At 38.3% G+C, this 7,841-nt stretch overlaps 1 pseudogene; it reads right to left on the reverse strand.

The window, feature by feature from the left end:
* Positions 1-4,148: 4,148 nt before the first annotated feature.
* Positions 4,149-4,509, reverse strand: LOC131759684 (microtubule-associated proteins 1A/1B light chain 3B pseudogene; annotated as a pseudogene).
* Positions 4,510-7,841: the final 3,332 nt, after the last annotated feature.

The raw sequence follows: 7,841 nt of genomic DNA on the forward strand, positions 1-7,841 counted from the left end.
TCAGGTAGAGCATTGTGTCTTTCTGACTTGTGAAATAAAAATTTACTGGATGGACTTAATAGAAGATTAGATTCTACTGAAGAAAAGATTGCTGAACCGGAAAGCATTGTAATAGAAAACCTACAAAATGCAGCAGAGAGAGAAAAAGGAATGAAAAAATTTTAAGAGCACCTCAGTAACCTGGTGTACAATAGCAAGGAATTTAACTTTGCCAATATGTAATTGAAATCTAAGGTGAAGGGGAGCAGTAAAAATTTTAGAAAAAATAGTTTAAAAATTTCCATATTTGAAGAGAACTTTTACAGTATTTTATACAAAAATCCATGAATTTCAGTGGATTCCAAGCAGAGTATACTCCAGAAAACCAAACAAAGACAAACTATATAGAGGAGAAAAAAAGATTAAAATGTCCTCAGATTTTATCCAAAATCAGGGAAGCCAGAAAACAATAGAAAGACATATTGAAAATGATTAAAGAAAATAAATTCAACCTAGAAACCTATATCCAGTGAAACTGTATTTCAAAAATGAAGACAAAATGAAAACTTTTTCAGATAACCAAGCCTGAGAGAATCTATTGCTGGCATATCTTCATTATAAAAAATATTAAAGGAAGTTCTTCAGACCAATGGAAAACAATATCAGATGGAAGCGTAGATCTATAGAAAAAAAATAAAAAGTAGAAACAGTAAGTATTAGGGATTTTTCTTTTTATTTATTAAAAAATAATTCACTGTTTAATGCAAATATAGTAATATATCATAGGGTTTATGATAAAAGTAGAACTAAATTATATGTCAAGAATAACACAAAGACAGCTTCCCTGGTGGCGCAGTGGTTAAGAGTCCGCCTGCCGATTCAGGGGACACGGGTTCGTGCCCCGGTCTGGGAAGATCCTACATGCCGCGGAGCGGCTAGGCCCATGAGCTATGGCCTCTGAGCCTGCGCGTCCAGAGCCTGTGCTCCGCAATGGGAGAGGCCACAGCAGTGAGAGGCCCGCGTACCGAGAAAAAACAAACAAACAAAAAACAAAAAAAGAATAACACAAAGAACAGGAGGGGGAAAACTGAACATTTTTACATTATATATGAAGTGGCAGAATATTTGATATGTTTAGGGTATAAACTCTAGAACTCCTGCTTAAAAAAAGAGGGGATGTAGGGCTAATAAACTAATAGTACAGATGAAATGGAATTTAAGAATTCTTCTAATCCAAAAGAAGATAGAAAATGGATAATAATAGATGCAATAACAGAAAACAAATAACAGTATTATAAATTGAAATCAACCATATTGATAATTACCTTAACTATATATTGTATAAACATAACATTTAAGGCAGAGATTATCAGACTGGATAAAAAAATACCCATCCAGGGGCTTCCCTGGTGGCGCAGTGGTTGGGAGTCCGCCTGCCGATGTGGGGGACGCGGGTTTGTGCCCTGGTCCGGGGGGATCCCACGTGCCGCGTAGCGGCTGGGCCCGTGAGCCGTGGCCGCTGGGCCTGTGCGTCCGGAGCCTGTGCTCTGCGGCGGGAGAGGCCACAGCAGTGAGAGGCCCGCATACCGCAAAAAAAAAAAAAAAAAAACCAAACCATCCAATTAAATATGAATCTGCAGATAAAAGTAAATTAATGAAAAGCAAACAAGAATCAAAAGAAAGTAGGAATAGCTATATTAGTATCAGGCCAAGTGTTCTCCAAAATAGAGAGTATTACTTATGATAATGAGGGAATTTTGCTAACGATTAAGAGGTTAAATCATTATGAAGAACTAACAGATTTCAATAAAAGGAGAGGTTGTAAGCATTTGGAAAAGGAAGCAATGGTTATTATTAGACTTATGGGTTCACCAAGAATAAATCAGCCATTGTAGAATCATTTCCTTCTTTGGTGAGTTAGGTATATACAGTACATGTTTAAATTTCAACATGATGTTGGAGTACCCTATGACAGTGGTCCCCAACCTTTTTGGCAACAGGGACTAGTTTCATGGAAGACAATTTTTCCACACACCGGGGTGGGGGGATGATTTTGGGGTGATTCAAGTGCATTACATTTATTGTGCATTATATTTCTATTATTATTACTTTGTAATATATAATGAAATAATTATACAACTCACCGTAATGCCAACAGGAGGTGAAGCTCAAGGGGTAATGTGAGCAATGGGGAACAGCTGTAAATAGAGATGAAGCTTCGCTTGCTAGCCTGCTGCTCATCTCCTGCTGTGTGGCCCGGTGATTGGAGACCCCTGCCTATGACATCTTTGAATAGGTGAATAGGTGGAACAGTTAGAGGATGCTTTAGTATAAATAGAGTAATTCATAGGAAGTCCAAGGGCTAGATTCAGAGGGTCAATGTTTATTTGAATGGTGATACTTCTAGAGACATAGGACCCTTCATTCAACCTTGCGTGTGTGTGTGTGTGTGTGTGTGTGTGTGTGTGTGTAGTTTATGTTTGTTTTTCTAACACTTTAAACAATGTCATGTTGTTTTTTTAGACAAGTTCTTACATTTTTGGAAAACATTTTAAACAAGGACATGTGATTCAAATATGATATTTTATTTTATTTTTTATTTTTAAATAAATTTATTTATTTCTTCTTTATGGCTGCATTGGATCTTCGTTGCTACACGTGGGCTTTCTCTAGTTGCGGCGAGTGGGGGTTACTCTTTGTTGTGGTGAGTGGGCTTCTCTTTGCAGTGGCTTCTCGTTGTGGAGCACGGTCTCTAGGTGTGCCGGCTCAGTAGTTGTGGCTCGTGGGCTCTAGAGTGCAGGCTCAGTAGTGGCTCATGGGCTTCATTGCTCTGCAGCATGTGGGATCTTCCTGGACCAGGGCTCAAACCCGTGTCGCCCTGCATTGGCAGGTGGATTTTTAATTCCTGTGCCACCAGGGAGGTCCTTGATATTTTAAATAATGTCATGATGACCAGAAGTTTATATGGTTCAAAGTTGAGAAGGGTAGTTAAAATATTTGATTCTGGAAATGTTATCCATAAGGAATTCAAGTGACTCTGAAATAATAGGTGGACATTTGAAAGAAATAAAAGTAAATAGGTAAAGGTAAATTTATGCCACTGGTTTCACAATAAAAATAATTGTACTAGTGAAATATGACATAAAAGTGCTTAAGGATTTTAAGGTGATTCTAAATGAAATATAGGTTAACCATTGGCATACCTCACCAAAATACCAACATTTATAATGGTTATAGTTTATTGAATATCTATTATATGCCAAGCATTATTAGGGACTTTGCATACATTTGCCTGTAAAGTTTATGTACATCATTAATTTTTAAAGTTAATTTTTGCCATTTTATAAATTGACATTTTAAGCTCAGGGAGATGAAATAATTTTCTCACACAGCTAATAAGAGTAGGAACTAAGATGACTGATCCCAGATCCTTTTTTCCACAAGATTCTTACTCTTTTTCTTGTTCTGCCTCATTAGTGTGATTTTAGGGTTCATTAAGGTGGAAAAAATAACTAAAATAAAGGATGTAATAGGCACAGTTTAATCTAAACAGTTCTGAGTTCCATTTTGAGTTTTCCCTTTGATTGAGAACACCACAATTTAAGAGGAAAGCTGGAGTACTTCTAGAGTACAGGTAATCAGATGGAGAAGAGATTTGAATTTGTTTTATATGAGGAATAGTCCAAAGAACTCAGAATTTTTGACCTGGAAAGCAGAGCCCACAGTAGCTCAACATTGGGAGGACTGTTATTTGAAAAAGATGTTACATTTTTTCTCTGTGACTCTACAGAGTGGAACTAGGACTAATAAATTAAAGAGTCATGAAGCCAGCGTGGCATAACATACATTAGAATTTTTCCAACAGAGCTGTTAGCAAGTATACTGAAATCTCTGTGTGGTGGTGAGCTGACTGGCACTGGAGGTATTCAAGTAGATGGTAGCTGATCACGTAGTTGGAAATCAGTGTAGAATCACTGGTAGTCTCAGCAGACTTTTAAAATTCCTTTCAATTCTTGGAGTCTTTAATGTTATAGAAACTGCAATATATTTAAGGGGTGGTTGTTAGCACACATTTCTTTTTTTTTTTTTCAGTTGGTAACATCCTTTTTTTATTCCTTGGTAAGGATTTAAAAAATTCGAGAACAGACACATTTTTTTTTTTTTTAGTCTTACACAGGAAATTTCCTTCCAAAAGTCTCCTGAGAGGCGTATACCATACACAGGAATCCATCTTCATCCTTCTCACTTTCATACACTTCACAAATCAGCGTGGACACACTCACCATGCGATGTCCATTCACTAACAGGAAGAAGCCTTGATTAGCGTTGAGCTGTAAGCGCCTTCTAATTATCTTGATGAGCTCACTCATGTTGACATGATCAGGCACCAAGAACCGGAAGCTGCTTCTCACCTTTGTATTGTTCTATTATTACCGGGATTTTGGTAGGTTGCTGCTCTCAGGTAAGCAGGCCATCTTCTACTCTTTGTTCGAAGGTTCGGCGCTGTTTGAAGGTTTTCTCCGACGGCATGGCGGGGAAGTCTGGGCAGGGGGGGCAGCGAGGTGGAGGGTCCCGGAGGCTCCAGGCGGTGGCTGCACAGCCAGCACACATTTCTTAAAAGGTAATTTTATTGAATACTTTCATTATGAAACCAGATTCAAACAGAAACAAGCAACAACACACCTACAAGTTAAAGCAGCCAAGTAGTCGTTGGTAAGGATAGAACAAGATTTATGTACAATTCCATCCACTGTTTTAAACATTTGCCAAACAATAATTATTTACTTTTGGACAAAGATCCCTGGTGTGTATTTTCGACATTCTTTAAGGGAGCTGACTACTAAATGTTTTCATCTCCATCTCCAGCATGTCTTAAGTCTTGGCAAAGGAAGAAGCCAGGGGAACCTTTACTCTATAGAAAGTGAATGTTCTTGGCTGTGATGGTGGTAACTCTGCAGTTACATGGGGCTCATTCTTTCCATCTCATATATTGAAAAGACCTCCCAGGAAGAGCTGCCAAGACATCCATGGTCCACGTGGCCTCCTCAAGCAACACTAGGATGCTTTGTGGACAGCGTGCTGGGCCTTCATGCAGCACTTGCAAAAGATAGGGCATGTTCTGTCCTCCCTACCCTCATCCCTCCAAAAACTTCCTTTGCCAGTTTTCTTTACTGATCTATACTTAATAATAAATAATGGCCATCTGAGTAAAAGTGTCTCGAAAGTCCCTTTTTGTATTTTATAAACTTGATACTCAAAGTGTGGTCTGTGGACCAGCAACAGCACCACCAGGAATTTGTTAGAAATGCAGGTTCTTGGGCCTCACGACAGACCTACTCAACCAGAAGCCACATTTTAATAAAATTCCCAGGTGATTTATATACACATTACAGTTTGAGAAGCACTCTTTTAGACTACCTGCTCATGATCTTACACATTTTATAAGCGTGCTATATGGTTTAGTACTTTCTCACATGGCTCTAATTTCACTTTGTATCTCTTAGTTTGAGGACAGTAAGATTTCTGGAACTATTGCCTAAACTCAGATCTTCAACTAATCCTTTACTCTCAATCCTCATAACCCAATTGCCCACCAATTATATAACTTTAAATCCTTCCTTCTTATTGCCCCTCTACCTGCTACAACAGACCTGAATAAGGTTCCATCATCTCCATCTGGACTGTAATTATATCCTCTCTGCTAGATTTTTTCTGCTTTCATTCATTCTCCAAACTGTGGGCAAAGGTAATTTTTATTGAAATGTATCCTTGCTCCAGGGCAATGTCCTAACTTATTAGTTTGCATTCAAATTCTTCTCTAATTGGTCTCCAGTAACCTTTTAACTTCTGCTATTGACACATTTCTATCAAACATGTTAACTCTAACTATAAGCTACTACCGGCCATGGTGCATTTCCATTTTGCTGAAAGCCTATCCTCACATTTCTTCCTAGACTCATCATGAAAATAAAGCCTTCTACAGTTTTCTGAGGAAGAATGAATAGCTTCTTCCTTTGGTAACATAACACAGTTTACACGCCTGTGTCACGTTCCAGTTTTATTCATTTTCTTATCTTCATACACTGTTAGATTATGATGCTTGTATGGCAGGGATAAGGGAGTCATTTAGTGTATGGCTTTAAAAAACTAAGTTCTAGAGTGAAAAACTATGTCAAATTCATTCCCTCCTTACTACCATGTAACCCTAGGTCAATTACCCCTCTAAGCCTCAGTTTCCTTATCTATAATAAGGGGCAATTACACCTATATAAATGGATTTTGTGAGGATTAAAATAAAATGTGAAGGTTTAGTTCATATGATGTTTAGTTCATAATAATAATTCAGTTTTGTTTTAGAAGGACACAGTGTATTGGGTGGTAATCAAGGCAGGGGCGGTGACATACCATGAAAAGTGATATGAATGCAAATTTTAGAATTAGAAGACAAGGGTGAGGCTTCACCATAGGGGAAATAAAAAGCCCAATAATTAGAACTAAGATGTAGGACTAGAGGATTCACAGTGACTGGTCTTGATGCTGACTGAGTTCCCTGGACTGGAGCTTTTGTGGATTGACTCTAGTGGCCCCAAGAAGGTGGGCACAGGTGACGCAGAGCTAAAGGACAAATTGTGTCCCTATGAAGTGACCTGTAGTCACCTGTATAAAGTGAGAGGTCATGCTTTCCATTTTGTTTCTGCTGTCCTTCCTGATGATACCCAACATTTTGTGGGTCGTGGCAGGTGAGATTCTTCCTCCCTCCCTTCCTTCCTTCCTCTCTCCCTCCTTTCTCTCTCTCCCTCACTCTTTCTTCTTTCTTCTTTTCTGGTCTTCATTCTCCCACCTGAAAATGTCAGAAAGATCTAGCAGAGTCAGTTTAGTGACAGTGAATATTTGTTCAATATACACTCAATCAAAACCAACAGACAGCACACACAAATGGAGACAATTGTCTGTCATTATCAGCACTGACAGATTTGAACTAATATCCTAGAATGGAAAGTGACCTGCCACTTTCTTTGAGTCATATACAGTGATTCTGATTGAAGAAGACAGTACTAAATTAGAGACATAGTCCACATAATAAAAAAACCAAATCTTGAATCTTAATTTCTAACATGTATCCTAAAAAAAGCTTCATTCTTGGAGTACTGATTTATCATCCAACAAATTCTTATTACCTAGGGCTCAGACAGACTTCAGGATTTTAGGGTGGGAGAGCACAGATCTGTAGACTTAGACTCCTGACCTATTTGGAGGCCAGTCACAGACTGAGCCCAGTAGCAGGGCAGTCATAGCCATGTACCAGGGTGTTTTCATAGGTGTGCTGCCACATTTTCATTAATACACATTAATTTTTGCTACAACAGAGCATATATCCTGTTCTATGAAGTCAGGGAATATGGTATAGGATTTGAGTACAATCTGTTGCAAGAAAAAAGAGACAGAGTGTGAGGCCAAGCTGATGCCAGAAGAGTGGCGTTGACTGGATCACGTGAGAACTTGGCCTTGTATGAGATGAACACACTTATGGCAGTGAACCATTTTAATTGTACAGGAACATGGTGCTGATAGGCATATGACAACATGGATAAATTGTGTGATAACTGTGGATGTTTTTATGCTACAGGAGTCACTGGGTTGTATTTTTTTGGTTTACAGTCTAATACCTTGAGTCTTTGTTTCATTCAAGTTTGACCTACAGTGCTAGAATTTAAGTGTGCTGAAAACAAAATAAACAAACAAACAAACACTGCAACAGTGCTGTTACTGCTTTCTATTCTTTTCTCAAATTTATAAAAAGTATGGGGAAAAGTTTAATTTTTACTGCATAGCTACTATGTGCCTGGTTGTATCAGGTATTT

The sequence above is a fragment of the Kogia breviceps genome, chromosome 7 (genome assembly GCF_026419965.1).
Source record: "Kogia breviceps isolate mKogBre1 chromosome 7, mKogBre1 haplotype 1, whole genome shotgun sequence".
NCBI classification, from domain to species: Eukaryota; Metazoa; Chordata; class Mammalia; order Artiodactyla; family Physeteridae; genus Kogia; species Kogia breviceps.